At 35.6% G+C, this 23,576-nt stretch overlaps 1 long non-coding RNA gene across 1 annotated transcript in view; it reads left to right on the forward strand.

The window, feature by feature from the left end:
* Window positions 1–23,576, forward strand: part of LOC134472675 (uncharacterized) — a 141,598-nt gene that overhangs the window by 54,430 nt on the left and 63,592 nt on the right. The window contains exon 2 of the long non-coding RNA XR_010042591.1: window positions 6,354–6,455. This is a non-coding gene — a long non-coding RNA (uncharacterized LOC134472675). The remainder of the gene's footprint in view (window positions 1–6,353; window positions 6,456–23,576) is intronic.

The following is a 23,576-nucleotide window of genomic DNA, read 5'->3' on the forward strand; positions in this document are numbered from 1 at the left end:
AGGCAATCCTGGGCAACAAAGGCAAGGCAAGAGGCATCAGAATCCCAGACCTGAAATTATACAAAAAACTCCTATGATAAAATCAGCTAGATGGTGGCAAAAAAAAAAAAAAAAAAAAAAAAAAAAAAAAAAAAGACCCGAGTATCAGTGGTAACAGACTAGAAGATGCATACACTATTCCAAACATACTCAGGTACCTTAACATTTTACAAAGGGGCCAAATATGTACACTGGAAGAAAGGTAAGCTCTTTAATAAGTGGTGTTAGAAAAACTGGGCTTAAACTAGACTCAAGCCAAGCTTGGCATGGTGGCTCACGCCTGTAATCCCAGCACTCAGGAGGCTGTGGTGGGAGGACCATTGCGAGTTTGAGACCAGCCTGAGCTACAAAGTGAGCTCAAGGCCAGCCTGAACTGCGTAAGGAGACCCCCGCTCAAAAAAGACAAAAAAAAAAAAAAAAAAAAAAAAAAGAACTAGACCCATGCCTATCACCATGCATTAAAATCAAAGTGGATCAAAGATCTAAATATTAAAACAGAAATACTAAACCTACTGGAAGACAAAGTAGGTAGAAATTTCTACACATGGGTATAGGCAGAGTTCATGAACAAAAACCAAACTTCTCGGAAAGTACTTCAAAGAATCAACAACTGGTATCTTATCCTGTTAAAAGTTTTTGCACATCAAAAGAAATCACCAACAGAGTGAAAAGAAAATCCAAAGATTGGGAAAAGATTTTGTCAACTGTACCTCAGACAAAGGACTTCCATCTATAACGTATAAAGAATTTTTTAAAAAATCAGGCCCCCCAAATTCAAAAGCCCAATCCAAAAATGGGCATTGATATAGATACACAATTTTGAGATGAAGAAACACAAATGACAAGTAAATATATGAAAAAATGTTCAACATCATTGGTCATTCAAGAAATGTAAATTACAACAACACTGAGATATTATCTCACACCAGAAAGAATGGCTAATGTCAAGAAATCAACCAATAACAAATGCTGGCAGGGCTGTGGGGAAAAGGGAACCCTTCTCCATTATAGGTAGGAGTATAGACTGGTGGAAATCAGTGTGAAAATTCCTCAAAAAACTTGGTTTAGAGGTTCCATTTGACACAGCTATTCTCCTTCTGGGTATTTTCCCAAAAGAACTGAAAACATCATACCACAGCAGTATATGTGTACCCAATATAGAAGCACAATTTATAATATCAATACAACCCGAATGCCCAACAAGGAATAGATTTTTTTTAAAATGTGGTATTTTTATACAATGGAATACTTTGTCAGCCATAAAGAATAACAAACTTAAGGTTTCATAGGTAAATGAATGCAACTAGAAACTATATTCATAAATGAAATAAATCCAACTTGCATGTGTAAATACCATATTGTCTTGCTAGTGTAAGACCCAAAGAATAAATATGATCCAAAAGTTACAATCGATATAGTAAAAGGAAAAGAAACTGTTCAAATGGAAATTATGTTGTTTGAACAATTTTGCATGTCTTTATCTTGTAGTCTAAGCAGCTACTTTGAAGATAACAATATGCAGTATAACTACCATTGTTAAATTCCTACCATCTTGGTTTGAAATCCTATACCGCTATTGTTTGTTGTTGTTGCTGTTGTCATTTTGCTTTTGTTGTTGCTACTTGTTTTTTTTTTCTTGATTTGTCTATTCTTTTTCCGCTTTAAAATAAAAAGAGAAAAAAAATGACGATATTTACAAGTGGAATACTACTGTGGTATTAAGAAGAAGAAATCTGAGTCATTTGTAGAAAAATGAATTCACCTTGAGAACATAACATTAAGTGGAATAAAGCAGACATACAAAATTGGATATCATATGGTTTTTCTTGTATCAGATACCCAAAATATGAAGGAAAGAGATATACAAGAGATATATACAATAATAGGAAACAAGGAGATACATCTTATCCAAAGGGAAGAGGACAAAAAATGGAAGAAGTTAGGAGGGAGAAAAGAGGGATAGGAAGTGAAGAGAATTAAGATGTTCATGGACCAACTCCACCCAAAAAATGCAATAATTTTGTCTGTATACACGTGCTGGTAAATATATATTTAAAATTATTTTAACTATATTAGTATTTAAAAATCATTTAAGTTATATTATTTTATTTAAAATATGGATAATATTTTACCTCAGTGGACAAGGACATGGATGATTACATGCAATAATGTTTGTATTTATTCCCATGTGTATGACAGCATTGCAAGTCAAGGTTTAGCAAACTTTTTGTGTAAAATATTTCAGACTTTCTCACCTGGGATCCTCTTTTCTGTTATTTAGCCTCTCTGGTGTAATGAAGACGGCCATAGATAATATGTAAATGAACAGAATGTTCTGATAAAATTTTATTCACAAAAAAATGCACTGGGTTAGATGTATAGTTCATGGACCTTAATTTTCCAACCAGTTTTTAACTATAGAGTAATTATGTATCTGTTACCTCTAATACCATTATAAATTACTGGAGTTTAGAAAGGTTTTTCTTATTTTGTTTCTATGTTTTGCATCTCTTAGCCAGTATTTGATGTGTAATTAGGTGCTTATTACATGATATTTATAAAATAATTATTTATTGGGAACAATACTAAAGCACTAGTGAAATGCTTGTTCATATTCTGCCTGATTTTGCTTTTCTACTCAAGAGTCAGAAGTAAATGCAACACAGAAATTAAAAAAGAATGAGCTTATTCTAGTACAAACAATCTCGCTAAGCCATGTTTCTCTCCAGCGTTTGGATCGTTTATGTTTCCTCTGCACCTTGCCGAAGTACTTTAACCTATTCACAGAGCCACCGGACCATTTTTAATTCTCATTATCTTGCTACATTCTCTGGACAGGACATTACGGGCTTCCTTGTGCAATCGCTTTGCTTTGAACCTAATGGAAGGGTGGGTTCAGTTTATGGTCCTCTAAGTATTTGAGTCAGGACAATTTGAGTGACTCTGCTACGTTAATGATGAGGAAAGCAATGTATAATGTTTGATGAAGAGGATATCCTGCCCTACCCTACCCCATCTCTGCTTTCACACGCTCATCACGCAACTCCTCTTACCTCAGTAAATGTCCCTCATGGCATTTACGTTCCTGAGGGTTTTCCTTTATCAAAGAGTTCTCTTCTTCACCAAAACATTTCAAAGGGTGTAGAAAAAATTTATTCTCGTCTAAACCTTCTGAGTATACCAAACAAGGAAATGTTATAAAATGGTCGGTTATCAAAGTTAAGAGAAAAAACTGTATTCCACTGCTATTTTAGTCAATGTACAAAGATGTTTGATCTCATATAAATTGTGTTATGCTCCTTTGAAAAATAGAGTAGATGGTTACATCATGAAAAAACCCTGAAGTTCAATGTGTTTAAAGGGATGTGTGTGTCTGCTTGTCTGTGAGACAGACGGGCTACAACGGTGGTGGCGACAGTGGCATGCACGCTGTAGCTGGCCGCTTGTTATCACTGCAAACTCTAAAAGGTTGCCATCACTGGGCTATAATGTAAACACATTTAAAAACCAGTACATCTTAATTGAGGCAGAGTTGGCAACGCTTAGCTGATAGGGGCCATGTGGTAAAAATTACTTCTTGCCTTGTTTAAAATCAGTTTCCTATGTTGACTGCAGGTGCAGATTCCCCTTAGAGAAGCCAAAAAAATGACCTGATAGCTGAGACATTAGGCATGGGTGTTGATGAAAAGATTTCCTTGTATTATTTTCGTTAGGTTTCCTGCTTGCCTCATCAATGTTTGATGGAGTTGGGTGCCAAAAAAGTAGAGATTAGTTTTATGGAGCATCTTGTATATTTATTTCCTCTAAAACTTGATGATATTTCACCTCAGTGATAGAGCAGGCTCCTTACTGCAATTAGCAACAATTGGGTCAGGATGTGCGTAATCACCAAATGCCCCAGGGAAAGCCACATGAGCCTGAACTGAGATAAAGGCCAGTCCATCTGTGGTCATTGTCTTCCAAGTTCACAGATGATGCCACCCACTACTGTGTTGATATTCCTGTTAGCAGCTCTCCTGCAAGAATCTTTGTTCCTGCAGAATAAGACTTTGTTTTTTGGATTAGTAACCCCTGTTTTCTAGCTTTGCCCATTTTAGCTAAGTTTTTTCTGCAATCTCATCCTAAAATCAGAGTAGCTTCACTTGTACACTAAGGGTTTTCAAACTTGGCATTTGACATTCTGAGTTCAATGATTCTTTGGTGGGAACACTGAACGCTTTAGAATGCTCTGTAGCATCCATGGTCTCCACCATCTAGAGATCAGTAGCACCACTGCCCCAAGAGTGTGATAACCACATTTGTCTCAGACTTTGCCTTAAATTCCGGAGGAGGAGTGAGGGTTATACACAAACATCACATCTTTACTTACCGAGTTGATTTTTCTACCAGTCAGGTCTGTAGCCCTATCAAATCTGCCGTATTCTGTAATTTATTACATCCTTAAGTAAGCATTTCCTTCAATGCACATTTTTACAGAAAAGAAAATAGAGATCCAAGGTGATGTATTCTATTAGGCATGATGACAGTTTCACTGAGGACAAAGCCAAGGACCTTATCTTATCACAGTGCTTATTATCTGCCCCTGCTGCCACTTATTCCATCACACACACAAAAAAAATTGTTGCTAAAAAGCTGCTACACTTTCGGCTCAATCTGTCCAAGTAACTGTGCTATCAAGTATCTAAGTATTTTAGGTTGTCCATGTATTCATCCATTAATTCAACAAAAATTTGAATGATCTCTGCCAGACATTGTTTTAGATTCAAAAGATATGTAAATGAACAAGCTACACTGAGTCACTATCATCCTTAAGAACATATAAATTGGATGATGATTGGTACTGTAGACAGAGTTCAATCTGCAAAGGGAGACTGAGATTCATGAAAGGATTCTAAATATGGTAGGCAGATCTCATAATGCATTGTTTGAGCAGGAAAAAGCTCAAAGGGTAATACATCTGGGTGGCAGGAATAGAATTAGTCAGGCATCAGAAAAAGTAAGAGAAAAGACCCAGAGATAGGGATGTGCTCAGGAAATTTGAGAACTGACAAGAAGACTATTGGCTGGAGCATAGTAACTCAGGATTTTTACAAAGGGCTATCTAGCAGGTCATTTGAGGCCATAAAGATAGATGGTGATGCTGATTTACTGTGAGATTTATTCTGAAGCAGAAAGGCCATTTGTCAGTTTCCAATCAGCTCTGTTACATTCAGCTGTGTAATTTGGGAAGTTTTATCAGGTAACTATTTGCTTCAGTTCTTTACCTATAACATGAAGGCATTTAATAATACTCCCTGATAAGGGTGTGTGGGAGGTTTTAAAAAGATAACATATTTTTAAAATTTAGCAGAATTCCTACAGGTACTACAAAAGATATTACTCCATTTATTTATTTGTTTGTTTGTTTATTTATGCCATGGATCAAACTCACAACCCAGCACTTGCCAAGTAAGCATATTAGGCCTTTCATTGACTTAAATGATCATCCTTATTGCTGACATTAGAAAATATTGTAGAGGGGTAGTACATGCAATTGTAGGAACAGGAGAAACAGTAAAGATGTTATAGTAACTCAGAATTTCTGTCCAGCGTGTTATATAAAAGGTTCAGAGAAATAGCGTGAGTACTTGGTATACATCTTGACAGTAACACCAATAAAATTCTGGGTGGTTTGGACGTGAGATATAAAAAGAAAATTGAGAAGTCAAGGATGGCAACAAGTTCTTTAACCTATCAACCAGAAGAATGGAGTCAGTAGTTCCCATGATAGAAGACACTGGAGCAGCGGCTAGTCTGAGAGGAGTCCAAGTTCAGTTTGGGAGGTATTAAGGAAAAGTGTTTACTGACAGCTAAATAAAGATGTTGAATAGTCAATTTATAAATCTGGAGGTTAAGAGAGAAAACTGAGCTGGATATAAACTTACACAGGAATTACTTGAAGCTAAGAAACAACAATTTAAAGAGAAAGTTTGACATAGAAGGAGAAGGGTGAGAAATGAGCCCAGGCATCCAGCAGCATTTATAGGCTAGAAAGACAAGGACAAGTAACCAGGGGCAGGGGTGAAAAAGCTAAGAGCTTAGAGAATGGAAGTGCCATTATAAAACCCAAGGAAAGAAAGGCCTGTTAGGACTTTCCATTCCAGTAATGGCAGAATAAATACATATTTGAGGCCAATTTTTCCTCTAGATAAACTCCAAAAGCTATACAAAAGTAACACTATCTTTCTGAAGAAGCAGAAAGCAAAAAAGAGAGAAAGTGGTTTAATCTGAATATATACTTAGAGTTTCATTGTACTCTTTAATTGTTTTTCAAGAATTAATTGAGCCATGATCTAAGAAGAGATGAAAACCCCAGATGATGAGCCCAGGAGCTGAGACTTCTTTTCCTCTGACGATTGTAGCTGATTCTGGAGAAGGTGGGTGAGAGGTTGGGAAGCTAAAGTAAATGAGTTTGAGGAATCTTTGCATACTGAACAAAACACAATCTGGAGCTCGGTACCCTGCAAATGGGAATAGGGTACAGGTAGCCCTTATGTGCTTAGTTTAGAATCCTAATTTGGTGCTTTGTAAGAATTCTGAAGAAGCCCACAATCTTTTCCATTTTTGGACTGCTTACAACTTATCCTACAATTTTTAATAGTGTATTTTATACAATAAAAACAATCTACTCCCTGGGAAGATAACTTTAAGAAAAGATAGAATTAAATGACAATAAAATCAGACCCATCAAGCAGGTTATGACACTGAATTTAAAATAATCATGTCTCCTGTGATCCAGTAAATAAAATAATTTAGAAATTGGATAAGGAATGAAAACATATAAAAGAAGGTAGAGTGGAATTGAAAAAGCATCAGTAATAGCAACACCATGAAACTATTATGTGGGCTTAATGGATTCGTTAAAGCCATACTTTGAAAACTAAAGGAAAGTTCAGAAGAAACTATCCAGAAGGAAACACAAGGACACAGAAGTTAGAAAATGTAAAATGAACTGAAGTCTCTAAAACTATAAGCCTATATAAATCTTCCTTCTGTTAATTTGTTCCCCCCAAATATTTTGTCACAGACATGGAAAATTGACAGTATAGCATTAAAGTAAATACAGTTTATTCAGAAGACATGACGAAAGCCAGAGGAACAGCTAATGTTGAAATCAAATGACAGACGACTTATAATTGTGTTGATGAATATAACTTTTAAGATTAAGGGTGAAATATAGATACATGTAAGTAAATAAAAAAGGCAACTTTCATGAGCAGAACACTAAAGAAATATTGAAAGGAGTCTAATAGAAAAAAATCAGGTAGAATTGTTAGACACTGTTAAAGATCAGCATAAAATTTCATGTTTTTCTTCAATGACCTGGATGCAAATGCAGAAGCAAATATAGCAAGTTAAAATTATTTCAGCTGGTGGATAAAGGAGTAAACAGCTATGCCATGGACTATAGAGTGGGAAAGAGTGAGGAGAGAACATCATAGTGAGAACAGATCATGAAAAGCCAGCCTAATCTATAGATCCTGATGTCACAGAGTCATTCAGGTTCAGAGACTCAAGGCAGTTGCCTTTGAAACATGTAAATTGCTGCTGGGAGTATACAATCCTTGAAATGAGACCATTGTAGAGACCTAGCTAGCCAAAATACTGGAGGTGCACTCAAGGGAATCAGCAAGGAGTCATATCTATGAATTGCTTAATCTTAGAATTAATTAACTAATATTCTTACCGGGTTTTCAAATCATTCTAAAATTGAAACCTGATCATGCTATTACAGAGAAATCCTTTAAAGGTCACCACTTTCCCTAATATCTGAAATAATTTTCAGAATAAAATTCAATTATGAGAGGATGACAAGAAAATCCTTTAATTATCTTATTTCTCATTATATTTCCAGTATCAAAAACAAATTCCTTACATTTACAACTTGCTTAGATTTTGACCCCTACAAAACTGCATTCCAGATGTTATTTTGTTTTTCAGTGACATGAAACTAAAATTTCCGCTAGTTTAGGTTTTTATGTAAGACTTCAGTTAAAATACTTATGTCTGGTAATAGTATAGCAGTCATGTTACATTTCCATTATTTAATATTTTCTCACAAAGCGGAAGCCCTTTGTGGAAGCAGGGTACATTTTATGTTAAAGAAGAGAGTAGAAGATGGTTTAGGAATGGAAAGTCTATCCAAATATCAGTCACCTTTGATAGCTGTGCCAAAAAGTTGACCATGCAAGACTCCCATTAATTTCCTCCAACCTTACATGGGCTGCATTATAATCTCAGTTGTTTAGATGAAAGAGGTAATATTTGCCAAGAGAAACAAAACAATGACGCTCAGTTGTACCTTTATTCAATTTCTGTCAAACATCTCTGGTTTCTATGTTCAGTTGTTTATTGGTATCTAGGTACTTATTTAATTAGCTACTTGTTTAATGAAGTAATTTATTACTGCCAAGGTAGCTCTAATCAAGGACATAATTCAAATGAAGTATGTAAAAGATTCAAATCAGTTCATCAACCAAATATGAGCTCCTATACAATGGAGACATTTAATCGTTTCAGGTCTGGTGTTGAGATTAGCCTGACTGGCTTTCCGGCTTTCGTTCAATAATTTATTATCTTATTTTGAAATAAAATAAATCTGGTGAGTGATAGCCTTTGTATCATTTGTTGTGCAGGTACAATCAAGGAAAGGTTTATTTATTTACTTACTACCACACCTGGCAAAACAAATTACTAATCCAAGACAGAATCTATGATAGCTTTTACCGTACTCATCAAGCTTCACTACATAATAAATGTCTGTGCTGTTCTAGGCTTCATTAAGATGAAAGTCTGGAGTTGTCTGATCACATTATTTAGACAGAAAGTGATTTCTTTATGTTATTATGATATACCTCAACAAACTATTTTTCTTTAGAAACACTTATAAGCCGCAGGAGAAAAGATATACTATTTTCTGTGTTTCAATTAAAAACAAATAAAGGGAGAAATAAATATTGAAAAACAATTAAAATGCTACACAATTTTAAGAGTTTTAGAAAACTTTAACTGATATATCAAGCATATGGCCAAAAAATGTATACATTTAAATAATGTATGTTTTAGCAAATACATTTAAAATTAACACGAAGTTATTTATTTTTCTTTAGTTCCCAGTTACCTCTAAAATAAAATCTTAGCTTCTTAAACTAGCATACGTGGTTCTGTTTTGTCTCCTCAAGATATGCACAACACTCTAACACCCCCATTATAAATCGAGCTATCTTCGCCACAGAGCTGGTTTCAACCACCCCAGCGCAAAATCTGAGTTACTTTTACTAAGACAAAAACATCTTTCCTAAGTAAGAGAAGAGTAGGAGTGGAAGTAGAAACACATGTGAAAGGATGACGACTAGCATACACTTAAATTTGAAACTGCACAGCAATATTCAAAGAGTTCTATTTGGTTTTAGCAAATTTTATCTCATATGGTTTCAATTGATGAGAAGAGTTTGGTACCTGAAAATATCGTGTTACATAAACTAAATTATATAAGCATAATTATATAGCATAAGCTATGGCCTTATGAATGTACAGTGATGTTTTTCACATACAAATCTTCACTGTTTTTATGCTCTGGAATTATGGGTAGACAACGAAATGCTCACACCGTGCTATCAGTAAGTCAGTCAGCTAAATTAAGTACAATGTCACTCATAGGAGATAATTAGGTTTTCTAGGTAGTAATTTTCAATAAACTGTTAGAATGAGGTATCAGAAGATTAAATGGCTGGTTTGAGAGCTTTCAGTCTCAGTCACGTATCTCTTTTGAAATAGCTTAGAAATGAGGAAAATTGTGCATATCTGTCAAGGAAATGAGGTGGTATAGTGACAATTTCATGGGGGATGTTTTTATAATAAGAATGCTAAGCTTAACTGCAATAAAAGTAAGGTAGCTTTCCATTAACATAATATAACAATATAATTTTAACATAATATGGTATTAATATGATATAATTTTATATAATATGATATAATTTTTCTAGTCCAATTAAACCATTTTCAAAGCTCATATAAGGAAATTTTATTTAAAATAGGACTGTTACCATAAAAAGCTTTACTATTTTATCAGATATATTGTAATATATCTGACATATTGTAATATGTCAATCTAGTAATTGAGGACATGACCTATTTTCTCTTTAAAAATTGGAACAAAAAGGGCATACTAATTGGCTTTTTAATTTGTTATTTAAATTAAAGGTATTTTTACTTATAATTAAAATCTAAAGGACCCTCTGTCCCAAAGTACTGCAAAGTTTTACTAAAATATTATTTTAATTCCACTTACTAAAATTTATTGAGGATCTGCTTTGTACTGATCCCTGTAGTGGGCACTCTAGAGAAATACAAGACAATTATAAACATGGCTTCTACCTTCAGAAGTTAATTAATAAATTAGAAAGATAGCAACATATGTAATCATATTTATGTTTTACACGTGCTTACGTGTTTAGTACCATGCGTACTACAATATACATTCATCTAACGATGACTTTGAATTGAGGTATGTATAGATGGACAGAAATTCATGTAAAGCTGAAGGAAACCTTAACAGAAAAAAAGAATTATAATTACTTAAAATATAAAACTTAAGATGTTCTATTATTCAAAATTATTGTTCAAAATTATCAGATTAGATTCAAAACCATAAGAAAGATAGCCAAAGAAATGACACATCAGCTCCAGAAATCAAGAACATGTCACTGAAATAAATCTACATTCACCAAGAAATAAAAGTAAAATTATTAGTCTGGAGTAATGAAACCTCATTTTCTCTAATTTGCGTCTCTCAAATGACCAGTGATTCTGAATATCTTTTTATGTATTTATTTGCCATTTCTACTTCTTCATCTGAGAAGTGTCTATTCATTTTGGATGCCCATTTTTTGATTGGGTCTTTAAATCTGAGGAGCATGATTTTTTTGAGTTCTTAATATAGTCTAGATATGAGTTATTGTCTGAGAAAGAACAGGAAAAAATGTTTCCCTTTCTGTGGATTTTCTCTTCACTATGTTGTTGATTTCTTTAGCTGTGCAAAAGCATTTTAATATGACAAATCCCAGTTGTTGATTCTAACTCACTCCAGAAAGAATATGGTTATTATCAAGAAATCAACTGATAACAAATTCTGGATGGGCTGTGGGGAAAAAGGAACCCTTCTCCACTGTTGGTGGAAGTGTAGACTGATGCAACTGTGGAAATCAGTGTGGCGATTCCTCAAAAAAGTAGAGGTTCTATTGGACCCAACTTGGTATCTTCCCAAAGAATTAAAAAGAATTAAAAATCATCATACCACAGTGATATATAGGCACACTTATGTTTATAGCAGCACAGTTTGAAGCAAATAAGTCTTGGAAATAGCCCAGAGGCTCACTGACTGATGAATGTATAAAGAAGATGTGGTTTTTATACAATAGAGTGCTATTCGGCCACAAAGGATAGAGTTGATACATTTGGAGGTAAATGTATGCACCTTGAGACCATACTCTTAAGTGAAATAAATTGAACATACATATGTAAATATTTCATGCTTGGTTGTGATAAACTGAAATTTTAAATGCGGACCAAAATGTAAAGTAGTTATTATGAAACAGGGGAAAAAATTGCTCAAAGGAGAAGGGGAATCAGGGAGAGAGAGGAGAAAAGAAAGAAAGGGAAAAGAAAAGAATGAGAAAAGAGGGAAAAATGGGAACAAGTCTTTTGTAAATAAGGAGGGGAAGTGGGTTTCAAAGGAGGGTAGGGGAATAGGAAAAAAGAATTAAGACACATCATGTACAGGTACAAATTCCTATGATGAATATGATCATTAAGTATATTTAAAATGTACCAATAAATTTAATTAATAAAAAGAAAACTGATGAAATCTTAAGTATTCTGAGGCAAAAGATTAATGCATAAAGAAAAACATGGAAAGATGAAATACTTTGACTCTCATAAAACACACTGAAAAAAGTAACTTCCTTAAAAGTTAAATTTCCGGAACTGGGGATTTAGCTTAGCGATATAAGGGCCTGGCAAGAGCAAGTAATTAGTTCAATCCCTGGGAAAAAAATAAGTTAAATATGAGTATCAAGTTTCAATGACTGTGTATAGTTAAATGACATTTGTCCTATAAATTATCTCTTTCTGGAAATAAAGGAGAAAGAAAACTGAAATTTCAATTGTTTGGAGATTTGAAAAGCTACTATATGAGAAGAGAAAAAAAATACATGACTAAATGCAAATTTTTAAAATAGAAAATCCATAGTTTTCAATGACATAATAATTCATTCCAAGCTGTATTTTAATGTTTCTATTCCAATAATACATAATGTATAATTCTAATATATATGGCATTTTAATGTATATATTCATATAATGTATGAATATATATATATATATATATATATATATATATGCCTTGTTCCAAACTGTGTATGTGAGTCCAACAAATATATTCTCTCTTTATGTAGAAAACCTGATAAAATTATCATTCCCAGTCATTTGTATCGTGAAATCAATAAGTGAATCATTCTCTTTAACTCAGATATTCATGCATCTAACCACTTTTTAATCACTAGTCAACATCTTCTTGTTTTTATAGATATCATATCAAATTTCATTCTCTAGAGTCCTTTGCTAATTCTGTTTTCACTGTTACATATCAAGTTGGCCAATTATTTTCTCTTAGAATATATTATCAGTTCACATTAAGTAATATGATAATCAAGTATCTATTTTTATTAATGTCTCCATTACATGATTGGATGACTCATTAGTGTAATACCTATCAGCATAATTTGCACATAATGAAAATTCTAAAGTAGTATCTGTTGATTAAATCAGTGAAGGAATAGATCAATTAACTAGGCATATTTAAATTCCTTGATTCTTTAAAAGCTTTTAACGTCATGAGAAAGCCCTCTTTTATTTCCTCAGAATCCACAACATTATCTTCTTTATATGGTGATTTTGCTCTACGCCTATATTTTTAGTTTAAAAGGCCTGGTTTTCTATTGTCTTAGGTTTGTTCACATCCATCTCTAGCGCTATAAAAAAAACTTCTGAAAATCATGAATCACGTCATTTCTTAATTGTTTTCTACAATATCTATGTAGACTGTAGAATAGCAAATGTACAGAGTTTTTACTGCCCTGAATTAAACAAGGTGATGCAGTTTTGGGCTAATCTTTTCCTTGTCAAACTTCAGATTGTCAGGAACCATGCTAGAGCACCCAGAATGGATGGCATTATCTTTAACTCAGATATTCATGCATTTTGTTACAACTAATTCAAAGCCAAGAAGTTCTGTATGTACCTTGCATACTGTTCTACCATGTCAGCCCTCCCATTAAATAGGGAAAATATTTAGGGAAAAAAATGTTCAAATATGCAGACTAACTGTCTTATATCTGTAAAATACAAACCACATGTTGTTAATGTTAGCGGCCTCTGGACTCCATCAGCAAATTTTGATACTGTGAACTCATAATACCGACAGTTTTGAATTTCAAATGCAATGTTCTTATAAAAGACTTGACCCTATACTAGGAATTCGGACTGCTTTCCCAGGAGTAATGTTGAGGTTTTATGATTAATTCATACTTTCTCACCTCATCCCATCGTGGACAAAACGTTTGGAAGCTACCCATTCAGGTGGGCCTATAGATTGTGGCTGTGGAACTAAAGCAGCTTCTGCTGCTAGCTTGGAGAAAAAAGCCAAATCCCACCAACTGGGTTTTATCAGTACCATGTCCTTACCAAGCATCCCAACACACACACACTTGATTCTACTGTCCATGGAAATACTACATTAGAAAACCAGGTAACGCACGTGAGGCACTTCCAGTCTGTGTCTTAGATAGTAGCTTTCTTTCTCTCAGTGAATATATTCTACTCTTCACCTCCATTGTTCCTAAAATTCATTCTTCACTTTCAAAGAACATGAACTCATATTGGAAATCTAGCAGTTAGGAGTTTCTTTCCCCTAAGTCATTTGGAGGTCTTCCACCAAGACCGCTGGACGGTAGCAAGAGTTTAATTTGTTTTGTAAACTCTGGGCTGGGACTCATTTAGGTAACAAGCATGCTTCAAAATTTGTTATGTCTTTGGCCATTGCTTATAACTCCTTGTGCTTTGTTTTTGCTCGTTGCTTATAATTGCTTTGTCTCTTATGTAGTTTTGTTAAAATAATGATAAATCTAAGTTAAAATGTGTGAAAGTTTTAAGATTATGGTATTTGTTTAATGGAACATGTTTTCCTGTTCTTTTCTTGTACATGCTGAAATTGAACTAGATTTACTGGAGTACTTGCTTGACTTTATTTGGACAATAAGTGCTAGAGAGAGGAACATTAGAACAACGTAGACTTTAATATAAACTTCTGTAAAATGGGTCTTCTTAAATAAAATCTAGCTCAGACTTAGAAAATATACATCCTATAATTAAACACAGGACTCCTTCCACCAGTTAAATGACACTATGTCGATGAATGATCTTAAGACTTGGAGGGCACGTTTCACTGGGCCAGACTGACTCTGATCGTCCTCTGCACTCTAAAGGAAATATCAAGCCTGTGCTGCTTCCGTTTCCTTTCTCGGACCACCATCCAACAGTCTTGGTGGAAGACCTCCAAATCTTTTCCTGCCTCTTTGTATTTTCCTTTTTCAGAGGCATGTAAAATGAGAAAGAAAAGAACTCTGGACTTTTACATGCTTTGGTTAAAATTTGTTCTTGTCTAAAGGATGCCAAACCCCAAATAAACATACAGATAAAGCCAATAACAAATATGCTAGATTCCTTTTAGATTCTTTCTGCTGAGATCCACCAGATCTTGTCCAAAGACAGTTATATGACACATGTGGGGGCCTTAACTAACTATACTCAACAGGCCTTAAATGATACCAGAGCTGTTCTCTTTCTCCTAAATAAAAATTAATGAGAAAGGCCATCCTCCAAAATCAGATGGCATTAGACATTCTAACAGCAGTAGAGAGGCAAGCTTGTGCAATTGTAAAAACTGAAAATTGTGTGTACATTTCTGTCTCAATAGCTGTTCAAGAAATTAGATGACAAATCAATGACACGTCAGACTCTAAACTTCCCTGGACTTTATCCCTATCCTTCTTATGAGAAGCCATTACTTGCTCCTCTTGGTGGAAATCTTTGTTAGTTATACTCACAATTATCCTGTTGATTCTATTATTTGGCCCATACATACTTAATTGTTTCTTTGACATTGTCTCCTCCAGACTTAAAGCTGTTCACATACCCAAGATGAAATGGCTTAGTGTCTCTCAGTGAGCCAAGATAGAGACTCTGTAGAGTATCTCTAACTGCTGATCCAAAACTATGACCCCCCTCAGCCTAAGCAAGCCAGATCAGTTACCACCCACTACTCCTTCATGGCAGTTCAGGTTACTTCTTCAGAAGGTGAAATGTTATAGGCAGCTAAGTTAGATAAAATATTATAGGCAGGCAGACAGGGCTGGGCGCTTGAAGGAGCCAGTTCAGAAGACCAGATATATTGCAACCTTTGAGGAGATAAACACCTCCCTCTGCGGGCCGGATCTCAAGACAAGACAAAATAAATGCGGTCGTACTCTAAGTATAAATATTCATCACCTTGAAGAAGTCAGAAGAAGCCAACCCCTTACAGGCAAAGGCCAAGTTCTATTTTCATGCCCACTTGCTATGTGACTCACTTCCCCCATTTGCTCCCAATATAATCAATTTTACCTGAGCAATTACACTTGTGATCTTACTGGTTATCCATAGTTCTGTCCCTCTCATGCCTATCTTGTAAATTTCCATTTTTCCTCACCTTGGACCCACCTCACCTCAATTATGTTCTATAAAAGTCCCTAGAAAAGACAGCCTTTGTCAATCTACTTGGGCCCCTTTTGTCTTTCTCTCAGACAGAAGGTTCCTTTCTTTCAATAAATATATTCTGCTCTTTAAAAAAAGAAAAGAAAAGAAAAGAAAACTAGCTCACCAAAATCCCAAAAATGGGCTGAAATTTTTTTGGCCAACTCTACTTTAAAACTAAAGTTTCAAATTATGGAATGAACATAGTAAAGGGTATACTACATGCTATTAAAGGTAGTGTTTTCATAGGATAATTTCTTTATATTACTAATTAATTTTCATATCATCAAAAATAGATTTGGTAATTGAATGCCTACTTTCCAAGGAATCCAGAAACAAAGGTCTTTGGTCCAATAAAAGTTTCTGGTACTACTGGATTGTTTTCAACAATCATAACAAAAAAAAATTATCCTATTTGTTTTACTGGGAATTGTGATCCTTTATCTCCAACTCAAGACCTAAAATATGGAAGTCTACAAGCAAAGGTATAGAGTTCATCCCATAACATCAAATTTACCTTCCCATGGAAAAGTAACCCTCCTCCTAGTTCCCTTCCCATCTCCCTTCTCTTGGACTCTTACAAGGTACCCTGCACTCATTAAGGTCTATGCCTCTGCTCACTCTTCATGAAGAGTGTGAGGTATAATTTCCAGATTCCAAGAACATCCCCATCTGATTCTACTCCAAAAATAAATCCTTGCCTGGAATTTTAAGAAATATATCCAGGCAGAGGAGGAGCTGGGCAGATCTGGGGTGCCCTCACTGGCCTCTCTGCGTGTCTGGAGGACTCTGGATATCTGCGCCCAGACTGCTGGAGTTCCCTCAGGCTTCCAGGTGCAGTGAAGGGGAGAGGTGGGTTTGAGGCTTCCACATCAGCCTCCCCATTCCCGGCTTCATTTGGAGACCTGCTGAGCTCCCGATAGGTGGGCTGGCCCACACTACCAGCCTAGCCCAGCCTGTTTAGCTGCGGCGCCTGGCCATAGGTCTGCAGAGGAGGAGCTGGGCAGATCTGGGGTGCCCTCACTGGCCTCTCTGCGTGTCTGGAGGACTCTGGATATCTGCACCCAGACTGCTGGAGTTCCCTCAGGCTTCCAGGTGCAGTGAAGGGGAGAGGTGGATTTGAGGCTTCCACATCAGCCTCCCCATTCCCGGCTTCATTTGGAGGCCTGCTGAGCTCCCGATAGGTGGGCTGGCCCACACTACCAGCCTAGCCCAGCCTGTTTAGCTGCCGCGCCTGGCCATAGGTCTGCAGAGGAGGAGCTGGGCAGATTTGGGGTGCCTGCATCGGCCTCTTCATGTGTCTGGAGGACTGTGGATATCTCTGCAACCAGGGAGGGTCCACAGGTTCCTGAAGCACTGCGGCCTGTGGTGAGTACCCTAACCCGGCTGCGATTGAAGAACTGTGGAGCTCCCAAGGGGCAGGTGGGCGCACAGTGTCCCTGAGGCCCAGCTTGTCTGGAACTGCGGAGTTCTGAGCAGGCAGAGGAGGGCCACTGGTTCTGTAGGCCTAATGGCTTGGGGTAGCGCGGCGCCAGAGTCTCAGTAGCTCCAAACATAGAAGGGGATTTTCAACAGATCCTGAGGAAGCTTTCAAATAACACTTGAAACACAGAAATATAGGAAAATGACAAAACGAAAGACCAAATTACAACCTCAAACCTCCAGCCCATCTCAAGAAACCCTAGGAGCGATGTATATAGAAGAAAATATATCCCATCCACCTCATATATCGGACACAATAGCCACTGAAATTGACAAGCAACTCCAGGAAGCTTTAAAGAAATTCAAACTCGAAATAATCTCCCAGATAAAAGAACAAATGATAAAAGAAATGAAAGAGATTCTAAATATATCTAAAGAAAACACAGATAAAAAATTGGAGGAACTAAACAAAAAGATAGAATCCCTAGACGAGCAATATAAGAAACAAACAGAATACATAATGCAGATGCACAGAGATATACAGGAAATAAAAAACTCCACTGAAAGTTGTAAAAACCGCCTTAATGAAAGTGAAGATAGAATTTCAGACCTTGAAGACAGGATTGCAGCTAGTGAACAGGAAAGGAAAGATCTTTTGAAAATAACAAGGAACCAGGAAACAACAATTCAACAACTGCAAGACGATGCAAAGAAGAATAACATAAGAATGATAGGGATTAATGAAAGAGAGGGAGACAACATGAAGGATGTCAGGAGGATATTTAGAGAAGTAATAGCTGAAAATTTCCCAAGCATGAGATCAGAAACTGACATCAGGATCAGTGAAGCATATAGAACTCCAAACAGTCATAACCAAAATAAAACTACACCCAGACATATAATAATCACCATCCCAGAAATCCAACACAAGAATAGATTATTAAAAGCTGTCAGAGAGAAAAGACAAATCACTTATAAAGGAAAACCTATCAGAATCACAGCAGACTTCTCAGCACAAATGATAAAGTCAAGAAGAGCATGGAGTGAAGTATTCCAGATCCTAAAGCAAAATGATTTCCAACCAAGACTGATATATCCTGCAAAACTATCATTCAAAATAGATGGTGCAATACGATACTTCCATGACAAAGAACAGCTGAAGAACTTCATGAACACCAAACCAACCCTGCAAAAAATATTGAAAGACAGTTTAGATACACAAAGGAAAAAACCACTAAGCAAAGCAAATAATTAAACAGAACCGAAAGATAAAGATGCAACAGCAGAGAGATAACATTCCTACAATTAACCAGCATTTAACATTAATAACCATTAATGTAAAAGGTCTCAATGAACCAATCAAAAGAAACAGACTAGCAGAATGGATCAAGAAACAAAATCCAACCATATGCTGTTTACAGGAAACCCATCTAACCCAGAAAGATACTCACAGACTGAAAGTCAAAGGATGGAAAACAATTCTTCATGCAGCAGGAATCCAAAAAAAGGCAGGAGTAGCCATTCTGTTTGCAGACAACGTGAACTTTAAACCAACAATGACCATAAAGGACAAAGAAGGTCACTACATACTCGTAAGGGGAAAACTCCAAGAGGAAGAGATAACTATCTTAAATATATACGCACCAAACTCCAGAGCACCCAGTTATATAAAACAATTATTAACAGAAATGAAAACTCAAATTATCAGTAACACAATTGTAACAGGAGACCTAAATACACCACTGACACCAAGGGACAGATCAACCAGACAGAAAATGAGCAAAGAAATAACAGAACTGAATCACACCTGTGAACAAATGGGTTTGATAGACATATACAGAATGTTCCACCCAACAACATCAGAATACACATTCTTCTCAGCAGTACATGGATCATTTTCTAAAATAGACCATATATTAGCTCACAGAACATATTTAAGCAAATGCAAAAGAGTTGAAATCATCCCTTGCATATTATCGGATCATAGCGCTCTGAAATTAGAAATTAATGACAAAAGATACTGCAAAAATTCCGCAAACACATGGAAACTAAATAACACACTCTTGAGTAATCAGTGGCTCACAGAAGAAATTAAACAATACCTAAAAGAAAATGAAAATGCAGATACAACTTACCGGAATCTGTGGGATGCAATGAAAGCTGTTCTGAGAGGAAAATTTATTGCACTGAGTTCCCACATCAGGAAAACAGAAAGAATACAAATAAATAACTTGATGCTACACCTCAAACAGCTAGAAAAAGAAGAGCAAGTCAAGCCCAAAGCCAAAAGAAGAGAGGAAATTATAAAAATCAGAGCAGAAATCAATGCAATAGAGACTAAGAAAACAATCCAAAGAATCAACGAATCAAAGAGTTGGTTCTTTGAAAGAATAAATAAAATCAATAAGCCCCTAGCCAACCTTATTAAAAAAAGGAAAGAAAAAGCTCAAATTCATGCAATAAGAAATGAAAAAGGAGAAATCACTACAGACCCAATAGAAATACAGAGGATCATCAACACCTATTTCGAAAACCTCTACTCTCAAAAGTTTGATAACACAGAAGAAATAGACAGATTCTTAGAAGCATATGAAGTACCAAAGCTAGATCAAGAGGATATAAAACTGTTGAATAACCCAATCTCTGCTAATGAAATTGAGAATGTAATTGGGTCCTTGCCCACCAAGAAGAGCCCAGGTCCAGATGGATTCACTGCAGAATTCTACAAGAAATATAAAGAAGACCTAATGCCGACACTCCTCAAACTATTCAATGAAATTGAAAGGGAAGCAATCCTTCCTAAGTCATTCCTGGAAGCAAATATTACTCTAGTACCAAAACCTGAGAAAGACCCAACTATAAAAGAGAACTATAGACTGATCTCCCTAATGAACACAGATGCAAAAATCCTCAATAAAATATTGGCAAATAGGATCCAGCAAATCATCAAGAAGATTATACACCATGACCAAGTGGGATTCATCCCAGGAATGCAAGGATGGTTCAACATACACAAATTAATAAATGTAATCCACCATATCAATAAAGCCAAAAATAAGAATCACATGATCATCTCTATAGATGCAGAAAAAGCCTTCGATGAGGTCCAACACTTATTCATGATAAGAACTTTACAGAAAATTGGAATAAATGGTCTTTACCTCAATATAATAAAGGCCATTTATGACAAACCAACAGCCAGCATCATACTAAATGGCCAAAAATTGAAAGCCTTTACTTTAAAATCGGGTACAAGACAAGGATGTCCTTTATCACCACTCCTATTTAATATAGTACTGGAAGTACTAGCCAGAGCAATTAGGCAAGAAAGAGAAATAAAAGGGGTAAAGATAGGAAAAGAAGAAGTTAAATTATCATTGTTTGCAGATGACATGATACTCTACATAGAAGACCCCCTAAACTCCATTGAAATACTCTTAGATACAATAAATAAATTCAGTAATGTGGCTGGATACAAAATCAATACTCAGAAATCAATAGCATTCCTATACACGAACAACAAAATTACAGAGAGGGAAATAAGAGAAACTGGACTATTCACATTAGCAAGCAAAAAAATGAAATATTTAGGAATTACTCTTACGAAAGAAGTGAAAGACTTATACAGTGAAAATTATAACACACTGAAAAAGGAAATTGAAGATGATCTCAGAAAATGGAAAGACATCCCTTGCTCATGGATAGGAAGAACAAACATTGTGAAAATGGCCATTCTCCCAAAACTGTTATACAGATTCAATGCAATCCCAATAGAAATACCATCAACATACCTTATAGATCTAGAGAAATCACTCCTAAATTTCATCTGGAACCAGAAGAGACCTAGAATCGCAAAGGCAATTCTAAGCAGCAAAGACAAAGCAGGAGGCATCACAATCCCTGACTTGAAGTTATACTACAAAGCAACAGTAGTAAAATCAACATGGTATTGGAATCAAAACAGAGCTGAAGATCAGTGGAATAGATTAGAAGATACAACCACAACTACGAACACACTCAACCACCTTATCTTTGATAAAGGAGCCAAGCAGGTTCACTGGAAGAACGACAGTCTCTTTAATAAATGGTGCTGGAAAAACTGGCTCTCCATTTGCCGAAAACTAAAGCTAGACCCATGTCTATCACCATGTACTAAATTAAAATCTAAATGGGTCAAAGATCTGAATATTAAAACAGAAGCACTAAATCTATTGGAAGACAAAATAGGTAGAAACCTTGGAGACATAGGAGTAGGTAAAGAATTCATGAACAGGACTCAAACCGCACGGGAAATACTTCCCAGAATCAATAACTGGGACCACTTCTTATTAAAAAGTTTCTGCATGTCAAAAGAAATCTCCAGCATAGTGAAAAGAAAACCCACAAACTGGGAAAAGATTTCAGTGAACTCTCTCTCAGACAAGGGCCTCTTGTCTAAAACATATAAAGAATTAAAGAAACTCAGACCTCCGAAATTCAAAGATCCAATCCAAAAATGGGCATCTGAGATGAATATGCAATTCTCAGTTGAAGAAATGCAAATGGCAAATAAATACATGAAAAAATGCTCATCATCATTGGTCATTAGAGAAATGCAAATTAAAACCACACTGAGATACCATCTCACTCCTGAAAGAATGGCCAGGATCAAGAAAACCGACAACAAATGCTGGAGAGGCTGTGGGGAAAAAGGAACTCTCCTGCACTGCTGGTGGGAGTGTAGACTGGTACAGCCTTTGTGGAGATCTGTCTGGAGATTTCTCAAAAAGTTGGGACTGGAAATCCCATTTATTCCAGCTATTCCACTTCTAGGCATATTCCCAGAAGAACTGAAAGCATCTTACCACAGTGATATATGTGCACCTATGTTTATAGCAGCACAATTTGTAATCGCCAGATCTTGGAAACAACCCAAGTGCCCATCAACTGAGGAATGGATAAAAAAGTTGTGGTATTTCTATACAATGGAGTATTATTCAGCTATAAAGAAGGATCACATTGAGATATTTATCAATAAATGGGCGCAGCTTGAGACCATACTCATTAGTGAAATAAATCAATCTCGCATGTGTGAATACCGAATAGTTTCCCTAATGTAAATAATGATTCAAATATATAAAAATATGTGGTAATCATGTTTCCCCATTAGGTGGCCTTGAAGCCTTATAAAGTTTTCACTCATTAATTAGAAAGGCTTTATTCTGGGCTTCTTGATATGAAAATATTTGAAGCTAGAGTATATGAAGTTTTACCCAAATATTTCAAGGAAAAAGACACTATGGTAACTACTATTAAGTCAGGTTATAAGGTGGTGAAGTACTAGGTTGTTGAAACAGTCATGCTGTGACCTCTATTGTTATATTGTTATGTCCTGTTTTATCTCAATCTCCCCCTTATTGTTTCAAAAAAAATTATTTAGTCATTTCTTATGTTTGTCTTAATTAAAGAAAAAATTCAAAAAAATTAGGATATATAAATAGTAACTCTTTTCGATTTCCTATTAACTTGTTTTGAAGTCCTGTAGTACTTCCACGATCTTGTTTTGACTGATTAGACTCTGTTCCATTCTATATGATAGTATCAAGTTTGAAGACATAGGCAACTACTTTGAAGACAATAAGATTCACTAAGATACCCATTCTGGTTTGACTATTGTCTTCTTTGGAAGTCCTGTAATGTTTACAATGCCTAAGTTTTATTGGTCTTGTTCTCTACTGTTTTGTCCAACTTTATAATATCTAATAAGATAGACAATTCTTTTTAAGGAAACAAGGGACAACGTTGATAACCATTGTTGATAAACTTGTACTCTGTTCTACACCATGTGCTATGTCTATCCTTGGTATTGACTGACAGCTTTGTTTTGCCATATTTGACTGTATTCTCCCCCCCCCAAAGAAAGTAATAAGCACTAAGGAGTAATAAAATCCAAGATGTGTAAATTTTGTTGTAAAAAAGAGAGGGGAAAAAAAAAAAGAAAAAGAGCTCTAACGGATATAACAGCAAGTGTGTTTGGGGGTGTTAAATAGCTGACTTTATCAATGTTTTTGGAACATTGAACACAGCTGTTTGCAGTCTCCCTGTTTGAATGTCCACCTTGTGTTCTTTGATACTGTGATTTGAGGAACTATTATCAAGAAAATAGTGTGTAATCTACTAGCAGGTAATTTCTTACTGTTATGTTTTTTTGTTTTGTTTTGTTTTGTTTTGTAGTTCTGTATTGCGTA

Source organism: Cavia porcellus, unplaced genomic scaffold (genome assembly GCF_034190915.1).
Source record: "Cavia porcellus strain 051 isolate PalLab524CR breed Dunkin Hartley unplaced genomic scaffold, mCavPor4.1 scaffold_24, whole genome shotgun sequence".
NCBI classification, from domain to species: domain Eukaryota; kingdom Metazoa; phylum Chordata; class Mammalia; order Rodentia; family Caviidae; genus Cavia; species Cavia porcellus.